Source organism: Schistocerca serialis, chromosome 2 (genome assembly GCF_023864345.2).
Source record: "Schistocerca serialis cubense isolate TAMUIC-IGC-003099 chromosome 2, iqSchSeri2.2, whole genome shotgun sequence".
In the NCBI taxonomy this organism is placed as follows: Eukaryota; Metazoa; Arthropoda; class Insecta; order Orthoptera; family Acrididae; genus Schistocerca; species Schistocerca serialis.
Window position 1 is genome coordinate 755,497,645 of NC_064639.1, and position 17,022 is coordinate 755,514,666.

Consider the following 17,022-nt stretch of genomic DNA (forward strand, 5'->3'; position numbering starts at 1 on the left):
GTCGTAGGATACTCCCGCTTCGGACCCTGCGGTTTCGTAAAGTTCCGACCGGAAACGGCGTTATATGTAGCCTTCAAAATGGCATCTATAACAGACGTGCATTCCTAGCCGACAGCTGACATTAAGTTTCTTTTAACGGAAAACCAGAACATCGCAGATATTCACAGACGCTTGCATAATGTCTACGAAGAGCTTATAGTGAACAAAAGCGTGGTGAGTCGTTGGGCGGGTCGTTTGTCACCTCCTCAATCTGTCCGATCTCCCGCGTGCTGCCCGGCTGCATACAGCTGTGACCACTGCAACGTTGGAACATGCGAACACTCTCGTTCAAGGTAATCGACAGATGCAAACTAACTTCTCCTTCTCCAGAAAAACGCAAGGAGTCACACAAGTCCGCTCACCCGTGAGGAGCTCACAAAACTTCATTGGACAGTTCTTCCTCAGCCACCCACAGCACGGACTACTTCCACCTTTTAGGCCCAACGAAGGACACATCCGCGGGAGCAGTACGTGGATGATTGGAGAGTTATTGATGCAGCAAAATGTTGGCTCCAACGGCGGGCATACTAAACTTTCCAGTAAGGTGGCATAAGGTCGTCGCATTATGTTGAAAAATAGTATTTTGTAGCAAAAGAGTCGGCAATAATACGGAATCCTCTACTTTCAGAAAATAATTGTTGCATTACTTATTCAACGTCCTTCGTAAAATTTCATTATTCCCTATCCTTTGCTGTTCTGTAATTTTGATGGTCAGCAAGGTAGGACGTAAAAACAATATATTAGCTTCATTTCACACCGCCTCCTATCTCGCTGATCACGAGTGTAATATTTATCTTCCGCTCGCGGTGCACGCAGGCTGGTGCACCATTCATTTTCTCATTTCCCGAGGCGCCGACACTCCGTGCGACAATGTTGCTGGTTTAACCCGCGACCCGTTCCTAATCCCGTGACAGTGGGGCGGACGCGCGAGCGGAGACAGATGCGAGTCGAGTCCGCCGTGGCCGGCCCGGCATGAATATCACATTCATCAGAGGCCGCTGCCCACCCCACGCCGTATTTTCTCCCCTTTTTTCACAGTTTATTCTACGCCGCAACTTCCGGCCGAGAAACAGGAAGTGCGGCTTGCAGGCCTCGCCGGCGCCCCCACCCAGTCCGCCACTGGAAGCAGCGACAGCCAGCGAGGAGTGGAATTAACGCGGTCGCGCACATACGGAAGAATTATTCATCCTTCCGCGAAACTATGGTAAAAATATTAATTATGCAGCGCACGACGCGAGAGGGCGGTGCGCCTCGTTTTCTGTAACCTCAAGGGAAAGAGCTGCCGTCCATAGGCCTCAGCAAGCAGAGTATGTTTGGATTCGTGCCTTCAGCCCTTACCCTTTCTCACGGGAGGTCGTGCAGCCGAATACAGTGAGACGCTTCAAGCAGTCGGTCTTCGACGCATACATCCCAAGTCCCGCTCACTGTGTGGAAACGGAGCCTGGGTCTACCAGCGTGGCTTGAAACGACATCAAGTACAGTGCGATCGAAACTTCACACACATGAAAATACAGGTGTCTGTATACAGTATTAGCCAGAACTCCACCGACAAACTTTCAGAGGTGGTAATTTGGAACAAAACCAAAGATAAAAATCCATGGGATCTAAGATGCATACCATAAGAGCTATGAGCACTTCTTCGTTTTCGATACTGTGAAGCACATCTCGTCTACTGCAAGCTCTCGGCTTTCCATAACTTAGGATGTGGTGATATGGCCCAAAACAAGAGAAAAACCGCCCAGTAAATATGGTCTATAAAATGCACCCCTTAAGACCGGTGAGCACTTATTCAGCAGAAGAGACGTGTTTCGAGAAAAAAGATGGCCGCCGAGTAAGTGACGCCAGAAACCATTTCCAGAAAGTTAAGTAATTTAGACAGGAATATAATTTAGTTTAACGCCGACAACGAATTGAATACGTGCATTAGTGTATCGTTTAGTCTTGCCATTAAAGGTTTGACTTTTCTTTGCGTATTTTTTCAGAAAACACGAAAAGATCGTAACTTCGCGAAGTCGCGCTTAGGCTTAAATTTTGTAAACGTGTTTGTTTCTTGTTTCACGGTAATTTAACTAGTTTCTCGGTAACAAATAAGTAAACTACCGTAAATAGCGTATAACTTCATTGTTTTAATACAGATTTCAGAAAAACAGCATACCTTTATATCAGAAACTTGCCTATATACATTTGTTTATAGGCCTAATTATCGTAACGTTTTTGGAGAATCAAAGTTAAAGTATCTCGTTTAATTGTCCTTTTTTTTCATTCCATCGAGTGAAATATATAATAAATAGCGTATACCTTCATTGTTTTAATACAGATCTCAGAAAAACAGCGGAATTTTAAATCAGAAACTTGCTTATATACATTTGTGAATAGGCTTAATTCTTGTAACGTCTTTTTTGATTTTCGGTAATTTAATTGATTTATTCTACCTAAAGTATTATTTTTGCCATGAGTGAGAAGTGCCTGACTTGCCGTAGAATTGTTAGTTCCGGAGTTTGGTGTGATGGATGTAGTAGTTTTTTTCACTGGGGGGACTGCAGTGGCGTGGGTGTTGGGAAAGTGGATCAGGCTCATCAGTGGTTATGTAGGATTTGCAGCAGAGATAGGAAGATAGTGGAACAGGAGGGGAAAATTGCTGCCCTTCAGGCTGAGCTAGATCAGGCTAGGGAAGATCTGGACAGGTTAAGGAGGGAGAAGGGCAAAGAGAGGTGGGAAGTGGCAACAGGTAGCAGAAGGAACAGGCCTAGAACTAAGTCTGACAGTTTTGTGGTGAATGTCAAAAATAAGTTTGACCTGTTGCTTCAGTTAGAAACTGATGAGCCTCAAGCAGAGGTAGGTGTAGACAGGACACAACAAACTTTCAATAGGAAATTGAAAAAGAATGTAGTAAAGTCATCGAAAAGGAAGAAAGTTTTGTTGTTAGGCAGTTCTCATGCCAGAGGTGTAGGCCAACTTCTGCAGGAGGAATTAGGACCAGAATACCAGGTCACAAATTTTTTCAAACCAAGTGCTAGTCTGGATCAGGTGACAGAGGATTTAGGTTCACTCTGTAAAGGATTTACCAGGGAAGACACCGTGATTATAGTGGGAGGGCCAAGGAACAGCATCGACAGAGATCCTGGGTACAGTATAGAGTGTGACCTGGTAAAGATTGCGTCGGCATCGAGACACACCAATGTTGAATTTGTATCTGTCCTGAGACGCCATGACCGGCCTCATTTGAACTCTTCTGTTGGGAGAGTTAATTTGCAGTTGGAACAGCTGCTTGGGTCAGGTGCGGGGGCTCATATTGGTGTGGTTCCTGTTGATTATCTCAGTAGGTGGGACTATACCAGGCACGGCCTACATCTCAACAGGAAAGGGAAGGGGAAACTAGCTGGGGTAATAGCAGGAAATTTAAGGGGGGGGGTGGAGGCACTGCCATGAATGGTAAAATACCAGTGGTTACAGGTGTTGGAGCAGCACCTTTTTTAGGATAGGTAAGACAGAAAGATGTCAAGTTCTACGAGAGGTCAGGATTGAAACAAATCTTCAGTTTAGGAAAGAAATTAAACAGCACAATTCTAGCACATTTGATCACCAATCACAGCTATCAATTATAAATTTTCACCAATCACCAGAAAATTTATCTCCACCAAGTTGTATCTCAGTCCTAGGTAATTGCATTGAGGAATTAAAGTCACCCAACCCAGTTGACATAATCTGCCTCTCTGAACACCATGTGACCACTGGTATAGGAACTAGGCCTAAGCACAATGAGAAACTCAGACAGGAGAGTACTGCAAATGTTAGAATGAGGAAAGGTTCTCATAAAAGTATAATTAAAAATAATGCAAGTATATTTCATCAAAATATTGGGAGTTTAAAGAATAAAGTAGATGAGCTTCTGGTTTGTTTAGAAGATTTAGAAGCTGAGAATGAAATAGATATACTATGCCTCTCTGAGCATCACATTGTTACTGATATGGATAAGGTAAATGTAAGTGGATATAAGCTCTCTACACATGTAATGAGAGAAAATATGGAGAAAGGAGGAGTTGCCATATATGTCAAAAGTTATCATTGTGCAAAAAGTATAGAAACAAAAAATTTTTGTGTAGAGAAACATATAGAAGCATGTGCCTGTGAGCTTAAATTAAATAAAGGCACATTTATAATTGTAACTGTATATAGGTCCCCATCAGGAAATTTTCATCTATTTCTGAAAAATTTGGACTCCTTGTTGTGCTATCTGTCAGACAGGGGGAAGCAAATTATTATTTGTGGGGACTTCAATGTAGATTCTCTGAAAGAGGGTAATAGGAAAAATGACCTTGAAGTATTACTCGGTTCTTTCAATTTGACACCCGTTATTGATTTTCCTACTCGGGTGGTAAAGGATAGCAGCTCACTGATAGATAACTTCTTTATAGACCAAGATAAGTTTAACCAGATAAATGCTCAGCCTGTTGAGAATGGTCTTTCTGATCATGGTGCACAGCTAGTTACAATGTATGACATAGCTCCATTCAGCAATACTAAACAGTCCTCCAAAGTAGTACATTCAGTCAACGATTTAACAATTGCAAATTTCAGGGAAAGCCTACAGCAGTTAGACTGGGATGTGGTGTACCGTGAACCTGATGCCAATTTAAAATATAATTTATTTCATGACATTTTTGTAAATGCATTTGAAAACTGCTTCCCCAAGAAAATAGTTAAATATACTCGTAAGAAACCTTGTAACAAACCATGGCTTACTAAGGGTATAAAAAATCTTGTAACCAGAAAAGGGAAATGTATCTGACAGCAAGAAAGAGTAGTGACCCAGAAATTATCAAAAATTATAAAAACTACTGTGTTATATTAAGAAAAGTTATTAAAAAATCCAGGAGTATGTGTATCATGTCTGAAATCAGCAACTCTGATAATAAAATTAAAACAATTTGGAATATTATTAAAAGAGAAACAGGTCAACCAAGAGCAGAGGAAGGCAGTATTACCATCAAATTGAATGAAAACTTTACGAACAAAAAGTCAGAAGTTGAAAATATTTTTAATAATCATTTTCTAAATGTTGTGGATATAGTAGGATCCAGGTGTTCATCAGAAGATGCTAGGCTGTTAATGGAAGAGGCCATACCTATGCAATTTGATACAATTGAAATCTCACCCACTTCTCCCTCTGAAATCAGGAAAATAATAAACTTGCTTAAAAGCAAAAACTCACATGGAATTGATGGCATTTCCAGCAAAATACTAAAAGCTTGTTCTCAACAGATAAATAAGATTCTCAGCCACCTGTGTAATGGCTCTCTGGAACAGGGCATTTTCCCTGATAGACTGAAATATGCTATTGTTATACCTTTGCATAAAAAGGGGGATATATCTGATGTCAACAATTACCATCCAATCTCCCTTCTAACAGCTTTAACCAAAATTTTTGAGAAAGTAATGTATTCAAAAGTAGCTTCACATATCTGTAAAAATGAAGTACTAACAAAATGTCAGTTTGGTTTCCAGAAAGGTTATTCAACAGAAAATGCCATATATGCTTTCACCAGTCAAATTTTGAATGATATTAATAACCGAACACCACCCATTGGGATTTTTTGTGATCTCTCAAAGGCTTTTGATTGTGTAAATCATGAAATTCTGCTAGACAAGCTCAAGTATTGTGGCATGAGTGGGACAGTGCACAAATGGTTTAATTCGTACCTAACTGGAAGAGTGCAGAAAGTTGAAATAAGTAGTTCTCGTAACATGCAAAGATCAGCACATTCCTCAAACTGGGGAACTATCAAGAATGGGGTTCCACAAGGGTCAGTCTTGGGTCCTTTGTTGTTCTTATTATATATTAATGACTTGCCATTCTATATTCATGAAGAGGCAAAGTTATTTCTCTTTGCTGATGATACAAGCATAGTAATCACACCTGACAAACAAGAATTAACTGATGAAATTGTCAATACTGTCTTTCAGAAAATTACTAAGTGGTTCCTTGTAAACGGACTCTCACTGAATTTTGATAAGACACAGTACATACAGTTCCGTACAGGGAATTGTATGACGCCATTAATAAATATAGACCTTAATCAGAAGCATATAGCTAAGGTAGAATATTCCAAATTTTTAGGTGTGTCCATTGATGAGAGATTAAATTGGAAGAAACACATTGATGATCTGCTGAAACGTTTGAGTTCAGCTACTTATGCAATAAGGGTCATTGCAAATTTTGGTGATAAACATCTTAGTAAATTAGCTTACTACGCCTATTTTCACTCATTGCTTTCATATGGCATCATATTTTGGGGGAATTCATCACTGAGGAATAAAGTATTTATTGCACAAAAGCGTGTAATCAGAATAATAGCTGGAGTCCACCCAAGATCATCCTGCAGACATTTATTTAAGGATCTAGGGATATTCACAGTAGCTTCTCAGTATATATACTCTCTTATGAAATTTGTTATTAACAACCAAACCCAATTCAAAAGTAATAGCAGTGTGCATAACTACAATACTAGGAGAAAGGACGATCTTCACTATTCAAGATTAAATCTAACTTTGGCACAGAAAGGGGTGAATTATACTGGCACTTAAGTCTTTGGTCACTTACCAAATAGTATCAAAAGTCTGGCAGATAACCAACAAGTATTTAAGAAGAAATTAAAAGAATTTCTGAATGACAATTCCTTCTACTCCATAGAGGAATTTTTAGATATAAATTAAGAAAAAGAAAAAAAATATTTAAAAAATAAAAAAAAATAAAAATAAAAATAAAGAAAAACAAAAAACACAGAAAATAAAGTTGTTATATTAACTTAAGTATGTTGTTAAATTAACCTAATTATGTCATGTATTAGAAAATTCGACTCGTTCCACATCATTACGAAATATCGTATTCATGATCCATGGAACTAGTATTAATCTAATCTAATCTAATCTTACATGTTTCTATCACTCAGGATCATCTTGAGGCCTAAATAGTTGCGTCAGCAACCCGTACTTTCTACCCAGAACCACATATCACCGTACCATGTTTTGCAACTACTTAGGTCTGAAGATGATCCTAAGAGATCGAAACATGTAAGCTCATTAAAAATGTGCAGATGAGACGGAACAATAAATGAGAATTATCTTAAATACAGTTGTTGAATTTCTCAAAACGAATATTTCAGCTCTAGTGAGATAGTGGCGAAGACGGACAAGTGCTTGTATTTTCTAATGTGTGCTCTTTAGAGGTCGTGTTAATGGAAGCTTTTTTCTTGTTTTGGTCCATAGTACCACCTCTGAAAGTATGTCAGTGGAGTTCTGGTTCACCCTGCATAGGATTTGCGTTGCGTTCATTCGATCAGCCGTCGCAAGGTAGCACCACAAGGATTACCGACAGCAAAAGAAGACACCAATGTTACGGGTGCAGGTCACATGACGTCTGCTACATCACGCAGTTCACTGCTTGGTAACCATGTCGTTTCCCCAGATCATCTAGTTTTCATTTTTGACAGTATTTTGCACGTCGTTCGTATGCACGCGGTTTAAACTCATTTCGTAGGAAATATACAGTCGCCGCAGTGCCGAACAGTTCAACAACAACGAGATTAAGCGTCCGTTTCCAGTTATGTGGATCGCCTGAATACACGAAGAGAACTGGGAGACGTCAATTTGACGGACGCTGAATTGGCTGTGCCGGGTGATGTCATGCTTCGTTCACCTTCACCATCTGTCCAGCCCCACATTTCGTATGACAGCTCTCAGAAAGCGGTGCACAAGCTGAAATTTCGTGTTTAGCAAGTTCTTAGTGTGCAGCAATTGAAGATATCGGTTAAAGACAAGCGTTTAGCGTACTGTGTATTGTTTCTGTCATTTGTTGAAATCCATGGATGCGCAGAGGTGGATCGTGTTTTCTTCATTGAAGAGGTATATTTTCACCTCAGTTGACACTTAAATAGTCAAAACACAAAAATTTTTTTCACCAAAAACCCACATGTATTTCATGAAAACTGAGCCGTGGTCGGCTCGCGCTGATGCCGTCTTCCTTTATTTGGCATTTTGTCACCATCGAGTGGCGTCTTCTTGCTCCCTCAGTTACTACCCGTTGCTCACTTGCCTCCGTCAGTGGCAGCAGCAGCGTTATCTATACTAGTACTGCTGTACCTTCCGTGTCATGGTGTGTGTGAGGCAGTGGGTCGGTTGCGACAGAGCAGCGAGGAAGTCTCCGCGGCGTGAGGTGAGACCGGGTCTGCTGGCAGTGTGCACCCACGGTCAGAGTTGTGCGGCACTAGCTGCGAGAGCTGCAAACTTCGTCGCCCACCGAACCTGCATACTAGAGTTGAGTAATGAGTGAACCTGTTATGAAACCTCAACTGCTGTGACATCTCTTCGTTGGATACTGGTTGTTGCTTCCTGGGCTGTTACCGCAAGCAGCAACGTGATGGAGTGCTGGTCGGCAAAATTTTGCATCCGTCTTCCTGTATGGTGTTTAACTTTTGAAATGATTATAATTTATCAAGTGAAGTGCACGAGCGGTATCTTCTGCCTTGTGACCGTTAACGTTCCGGTTACCTGCCCTGGTCGTTAGCGTAGTTTTCCGGCAGTGTGTTTTCCTCGCCGTGTTGACGCTGTCTGGCATGCCGTGTAGTTCGACAGCTTGATGTTGTTCCCCCTTTTCCTTGGGGTGGTTATTGTGCCTTGTTTGTGTTGAGACGCCAGTTATTAAGACATAGTCCTGCTGCGATTCTCGTCCTCGCTGATATTTTTGGCTGTCATCCCGTTGGTCGGGTGGAAGGGAATTGACTGTGTTGTTGGTTGGTTCTTCAGCCGTCCCTAGGTCGTGCTGCCACACAATTATTTAGTGTGGCTGCCTGTCTAACTTAAACTGTTGTTAGAGCTTCCTCCACAGGCCGACACTTTGAACACTTCTGAGCACCACTGTTTTGCTGTTTGTGACTGCGATTTTCTTTTGTTGCAAGTACTGTGCCAGGCCTTCAGCTGCGTATTAATTTTGTCTGTTCTATGTTCAGTCTATGGCCTTGAGGCGAACCTTATGTGAAATATTTTAAGATTAGGCCTTAAGCCGTGTTTTATTTAAAATTCATGTTTGCTCTGTATTTAGGCCTTCAGCCGGTTTGTCTTAAAATCTGTGGCTTTCAGACCGTAATGTGTAAATTCCTGTCTATAAGGTTTCTCTTTAATTACCTTGAAATCTTAAAACGACCTTCAGCCATACTGTGTAAATGCTATCTTAAGGTTTGTCTTTAATCATTGCGTGGGCCTTCAAGCCGTCAAGATATTTTAAGTTTTCTTAACATGGTTTTCTGTTGTACTGCGTAAATGATTGTCTTTAAAGGTGCCCTTTTATTATGTTGAAATGTTATTTAGCTTTCAGCAGAGGAATTAATTTAACTTTGCCTTAAGATGGCTTTTAGCCGAAATTTGTAAGTGCTTGCCTTTTAAGAATTTCCTTTGCTGATCTGACATGTTATTTGGGCCTTTAGAAGAGAAGATATTTCAATTTTATTGAAGTAAGGCCTTCAGCCATTTGTCCAAATTCTTGCGCCTTAAAAGGAATTATTTAGGGGTCTTTTAATTTTACTTATGTAAGGCCTTCAGCCGTTTCTCTAAATCCTTGTGTTTCAAAAGGAATTATTTAAACTTTATTATTGAGAAGTTACTTGGACCCTCAGCCGTGAAACTGTGCATTGGTGTTCGAGGGATAAAGTTGTGTGTTCTTGTATATCTAACAGTAACTGATCTTGGCCCCTTTCCACAACCTGATTCGCTCTGTCCTGCGAAACCAGATTTGAAAAACACTGTCAGAAAATTGGAGCGCGGTGACCCGTATTGCGTCGACGCACAGTGGGCTCTATTTTCTGTGAAACTACGGGTAACAGCGCTGTGTACCGAGATATCACCACACTCTTCATTTCGCTTCTTACGGTAGATGAACGTTATTGTTGGTGGCAGCAGGGCAGCTCCACTGGTCACACACGTAATTAAACAACTCAATCGTTGTTTGATCATCGAATCGCCTTTAAAAGATTATGCCCCACCCCCTCGCCCGTGCCCCCTACCCCTGTTCACCAGATTTAACGTCTCCAGATTGCTTCCTATAGGGCTACCTTAAAGGAGGGACTTTCCACTTCAACTTGTGTACCTAGAGGTTAACGCAACAACAGAGATTAGTAACATCAGTGATAACGTAACACAGGACAACGATTTGAGCTAATGTTACAAACATACATATTGTTAACACGTAAATAAGCGATTATGAGTGGCGGCCAAATGAAAACCGAACACCAGCCACAACGGACCCATAGAATGGTTCCACATAAAAGTAACCATTGGACGTGTTACGATATTACCCCACTGGAAGACGAGTCGATCAATTCCGGTTCCGTAGAAAGCGGTCGGCTGGTGACGGATCCACAACTGCACGCAGTTTTGCACTGTGCGGACGTCCGAAAGAACAGACACCACGTATTCATTAGCTGGTTCGTCTCAATAGGAAACGAATTCACCTTCTTCACTGCGGATGTACAATTACGACTGACCTTCTGCATGAACCTGTAGATAGCGAGCATGGAGGGAACGGAGTGTGGGTCGGCCAACGGGCGTGCCGAGGTAGTCCGCACAGGTGCGATGAGCACACTGTCCGGATGGAGCAGCAGTTAACGCAACTGACTCATAAGCAAGAGATCCCGGTCCGACACACATTTTCACTCGTCGCCGCTGATTCCACGTAAAGTTCCGATGCAGTTGGCATCAATAGTCCTTTCCTCCCCCCTTCCATCATCTTCAGTTTACATATAATGTAATATGAGACGTTCTACTGTCGTGCACCATCACTAGACAGAATCTTTCCCGCTCACACTCATTTTCACGTTTCATTTCTTTATTCATCATATTTCTTGATGTCTATTATGTGGTGTTTCCTTATTGAACAATTATTGTCTCTCGGTTCCTTAACCATTGATTACCTGTAGTAGCAGCACTTAATGCCACTTATTTCCTACTTTCTCATTTACATTAAAGCGCCAAAGGAACTGGTATAGGCATCCGTATTCAAATACAGAGATACGCAAGCAAACAGAATACGGCGCTGCGGTCGGCAACGCCTAGGTATAAGACAAGTGTCTGGCGCAGTTGTTAAGTTGGTTACTGCTGCTGCAATGGCAGGTTATCAAGATTTAAGTGAGTCTGAACGTGGTGTTACAGTCGGCGCACGAGCGATGGGACACAGCTTCTCCGAGGTAGTGATGAAGTGGGGATTTTCCCGTGCCACCCTTTCACAAGTGTACCGTGAATATCAGGAATCCAGCAAAAATGAAATCTCTGACATCGCTACGGACGGAAAAAGATCCTGCAAGAACGGGCCTACGACGACTGAAGAGAATCGTTCAACGTGACAGAAGTGCAACCCTTTGGCAAATTGCTGCAGATTTCAGTGCTAGGCCATCAACAAATGTCAGTGTGTGAACCATTCAACGAAACATCATCGATATGGGCTTCCGGAGCCGAAAGCACACTCGTGTACCCTTGATGGCTGCACGACACAAAGCTTTACGCCTCGCCTGGGCCCGTCAACACCGACATTGGACTGTTGATGACTGGAAAAATGTTACCTGTCCGAGCGAATGGGCGTGTACGGATGTGGAGACAACCTCATGAATCCATGGAGCACGCTTGTCAGCAGGGGACTGTTCGAGCTGGTGGAGACTCTGTAATGATGTGGGGCGTGTGGAGTTGGAGTAATGTGGGACCCCTGTTACGTCTAGATACGACTCCGACGGGGGACACGCACATAAGCATACTGTCTGATCACCTGCATCCATTCTTGTCCATTGTACATTGCGACGGACTTGGGCAATGCGACGCTCCACACGTCCAGAATCGCTACTGAGTGGCTCCAGGAACACTCTTGTGAGTTTAAACACTTCCGCTGGCCACCAAATTCCCCAGACTTAAACATTATTGTGCCTTGCAGCGTGCTGTTCAGAAGAGATCTCCACCCGCTGGTACTCTTATTTATGGGTAGCCGTGCAAAGTTCTTGGTGTCAATTCGCTCCTACTTCAGGCATTAGTCGAGTCCATTCGATGTCGTGCTGCGGCACTTCTGCTTGCTTACGGGGACCCAACGCGATATTAGGCACGTGTACCAGGTGTTTTTGCCTCTTCTGCGTGTAAAATTTGTGAGCCTCCTTTGAAATGTATTATGGGTCCCCATGAAACAGTGTATGTGATTAACTGACCCTGTAGTCAACTATTATTGGTGGAGAGTTGTGCTGTCCCCTCGTGTCTCTAATTTTAATAATGCTTGGCCGCCATCACTATGATCAAACGTGTCGTCAAGGCGCATTAAGCCAGCAGTAGGCGCAGAAGATGAGTAGGTAGAGAAAACAAGTGTGTTCAACGGCAGCTCAGTGTGTAAAGCGAGATGACATTCTAATAATTACGGGAGATTCGAACACAGTAGCAGGGGAAGGAATTGAAGGAAAAGTTACGGGACGATATAGACTTAGTAGCAACAATGAAAGAGGAGTGAGACAGTTCTGCAACAAATTTTGGCAAGAACAGCGAATACACTGTTCAAAATCACAAGAGTAGTAGATATACTTTGAAAACGCCCAAAAACGCTGGATGGTTCCAGGTGGATCACGTCGTGGTCAGAGATTTCCGAGACAGATACTGTATTACAAGGCGTACTCAGGAATAGGTATACATTCAGGTCACAATTTAGTAACGATGAAGAGCAGGCTAAAGTTTAAGAATGTTGTCTGGAAGAATCATCGTGGAAAAAGTGGAATTCTGAAGTACTGAGGAATGATAATATGTGTTTGAAATTCTCTATGGCTGTAGATACTGCGGTCATGGATACGACAATATGCTGTTCAGCTGAATAGGAATGGACATCTCTAAAAAGACCAATAACAGATGTTGGACAGACAAGCAGAGGTACAAGTAGCGTAACTAGGAAGAAACCTAGTTTAAAAGAAGAAATACTGTAACTGATGAACGGAAGAAGGAAATACAAATATTTTTAGTTAAAGAAAGGAACACAATTTTTTTTGGAAATTTGTGGTGAGGTCTTATGGGACCAAACTGCTGAGGTCATCGGTCCCTAAGCTTACACACTACTTAATCCAACTTAAACTAACTTAAGCTAAGGACGACAAACACACCCATGCCCGAAGGAAGATTCGAACCTCCGACGGGGTAAGCCGTGCGGGGCCGTGACAAGACGCCTCAGACCGCTCGGCTACCCCACGCGGCCACAGGAACACAGAAATATGTGTCACTTAGGAATAAAATAAATAGAAAGTGCAGGGCAGACAAGCTGAAATTGCTAGATGATAAACTTAAAGAAATCGAAAAAGAAAAGGACTGATTCAGCATATATCTAAGCATCAGTATTAGCTGTTTAGTAAATCCAGTCTATCCTCGCATAACGCATAAAGTTGATAATTAAAATGAAGTATTCTTTGATAAATTCAAATTTATATGTTATTCCTGGCCTCAAAGATGCCAGGTTCTTCAATGTTTAGAAAGTATGTCACACTAGAATGAGATTTTCACTCTGCAGCGGAGTGCGCGCTGATATGAAACTTTCTGGAAGATTAAAACTGTGTGCCCGACCGAGACTCGAACTCGGGACCTTTGCCTTTCGCGGGCAAGTGCTCTACCATGCTTCGGTAGCTCAGATGGTAGAGCACTTGCCCGCGAAAGGCAAAGGTCCCGAGTTCGAGTCTCGGTCGGGCACACAGTTTTAATCTGCCAGAAAGTTTTTATGTCACACTAAATTCCGCCACCCCCTAGAGAGTGCAGCATCACAATTGCAGTCGGCCTTCTGCTTATTGTAGTTGAACTGAACACGTTGTTGCACAACTGTCTTGTCAGCTCTAAGATATTATTAGGACATTTTGTACACAATAAATAGTCTGTGACTCTGGGAAACACTTAAGCGCAGTTTGTAACGGAGAACAGAAGCTATTCGCTTACTACTTTTCCTCCACTGAGCTGTATTTATTGTTTTGATTTTTTTGCAGTCGATTTCGAAGCAACTCTAGCTTCATCTACAGGCACTTAGAACTGTTATCGATGTGATATAAAATCGAATGTTCACCTCAAACTTCACTGTGTAACAATTACCACACCAATGGAGCTGACCCACAATTACAGTATATACATTATCTGATTAAAGGTATATGGACAACTATTAGCGGATACTAATAGGGTGTGTGCTCGTCCTTTGCCTTTATGACGCCTTGAACTCTGTTGGAGACTCTTGCAGTGAGGTGTCTGAGTGTCTTTGGAGGAATGGCAACCCATTCTTCCTCAAGAGAAAGAAAGCAGTGATGCTGGAAACTAGTGTCGGGAGGGAAGTCGACTTTCTATCTCATCCCAAAGGTCATCCATTGGTTTCAGGTCGGGATTCGGCGCGGGCCAATCCATTTTAGGAATGTTATTGTCCACAGTCCACTGCATCACAGTTGCTTTGTCATTCTGATACAGCCATCGTCTCCTACCCATTCCTGTACTGTAGAAGTACATAATGCTGTAACATGCGTTCGTATCCTCGGGCAATTAATTTTTTCTTATGTTTAATAAAGGGGCTACGCCCAAAGCACGAAAAATACTCCCATACCGTAAGCACCACCTCCTATGTACTTCACTACTGGCACTACACATGATGGCAGGTAACGTTCTCCAGGAATTCTCCACCACCCAAACTGTTCCATCGGATTGTCGCTGGGTATAGGCATGATCCAGTGGTCCAGATCATTCGTTTCCAGTCATCCACTGTCCAGCGGCGTTGCTCTTTACGCTACCTCAAGTCTGCTGAGCATTAACTACAAATATGTGTGGCTTATGAAGAACTGCCCGACCGTTGTACCTCCGTCTTTTTAACTCCCTACTCACAGCCATTGGGCGTCACCCTCCACTATGCTCTGTCCGCGAGTGCATGAAATGTGTCTGGCCTTGGTTTAGCTATATTTGCGCGTTCTTCTATCCACGTCACAGTCACATCACCAGCTGTCGGTTGGGGCAGCTTTAGGAAGGCTGAAATCACCCTGGTGGATTTGCTACTTAAGTGACATCCAATGACTAGTCCACGTTCAAATAAAGAAGAAAAAGCAGGATAAGCAGCTTCGTGTGTTTGCTTGCAGACGACATAACGCTATGCTTCGGCTACGTCATCGATGATGACTGTTGCCTATTCCAAGAGGTCCCTATGGATTATAGTATTAGCCGTTTGCTGTCGAGCCAATAACCGGCGACTGCACCAGGACTTGGTTTTGTGCATCAGGATCGTACTTTGCATAAACTGTACCTTTTAGTCAGTAAACGTGGCGTGCGCCAAGTCACAACAGTATTCTCATCTCGTTGAGCAGAGAAGATATACAAGTAACTAAAAATTGTAAAAATAGGTGTAACACGACCTGCTACAGTACTTAGTACCAGATCAAAAGTCGATACCAGCAAATAAACAAAAAAAATTTCAATAGCTGGCAGTCTAGAGGCAGTGCAGTGGACCAACGGCACACGGCAGTTCAACATTCGGTCAGTTGACACGGGATGATACGGCAGGGGTCACTCAGTGACAAAGGAAAAACACCGTGCTGTGGAGGGTTGTGACTCGCTCGTAGCATATATCTCCCTCCCTCCCTCTCTCAAACATGCTGAGGTTGCTCTACCCTCAATGACCGTTATGCCTCCAGCGGTGATCACGTACTTCGGGCAAATGCCACGACCGCAGAATAAGGACCATATTTTGGGCTGGAGCTACGCACATATTCGGCTGTGCTGCTGGAGAGCACTTCCCCTCTCCCCCCCCCCCCCCCTACCTGAGCCTGTCCACCCTCCTCACCCCGCCACGAGGCTGAAGCTCGGTTCCCGCTCCGCCCGCCGTCAGCCGATTGATAGCTTCGGAGTGGATCGTAAGTCGCGGCCCGCGCCGCCGCTTAATGTTCTGGAATATGAGATAAGGTTAAGGTTCCTCGAGTGGCACTCGGAAATATATTCGCGAAATCCAACGCGGCGCCCTGTAACTGCCACGCACCCAAATTTACGGGCGGGACTTAAAACTATTAAGGCGGCAGCCCGGCACCTTACGTTTTGATATACAGCGTCTTGTTCTCCGCTCACCCCCTCTCCCTTCCCCCCCCCCTCCAACCCTCCCCCAGGTGACTCGCGTCTGGGACTGCGACGAAATTAATTCCGCCAGATTTATCATTGGCCGCGCCGAGGGCTTGCAATACTCGGTGCCTTCTCACAGATGCGTCCTTCATGATATATTTGGCGCTTCATTTGCGCCTGCAAGGCACTTTTATTCGTATAAATGTTTATGAGAAGTACTCTTATTTATTAGAAGGGGCTACTGCCATATGCGCAGTCCCAATACGCTTAATGAGGAAGACTAATTTCGTCCAGCGTTCCCTGTGTTATACATCATACCGCCTCGACGTAACAGACGGTCCAAATGTTATTACACCTAGATCTATTGCAGCTGCTCTACACCGAAGAAACAAATAACGTTACAATACATTTTGAGGATATTACCACTACAATTTATTGCGTCTTACTTTAACGCTGTTACACTATCTTCAGTTGTTTTAATAACTCGGTTCCCCATGGAGTGTTTATGCAACTGATCGCCTTGCTTGGTACAGGCAAGATTTCGCTACAAGGTTTAGAATTTTTCTACCAAACTGCTATTTAATTATTGTCTAGTTGTATTTTCCAGATATCTCAAAATGTTTCTGTTGTTTGTGTTCTGAAACTGTTTGTTTACAATTCAGTGTTGTTTGGTTTAATAGATCCTGACAACCATTGAACATCTCAAAAATACAGTAATTAGACAAAAGTATAATAGCAGCTTGGCTGCAAAACTTTCAGATGTGAAGTACAGTACTGCAAAAAAAAAAAAAAAAAGAAAAAAAAAAAACGCACACACCTGTACCAACCAAGACAGACCACCGTACAAACAGTCAAATGTGAAAT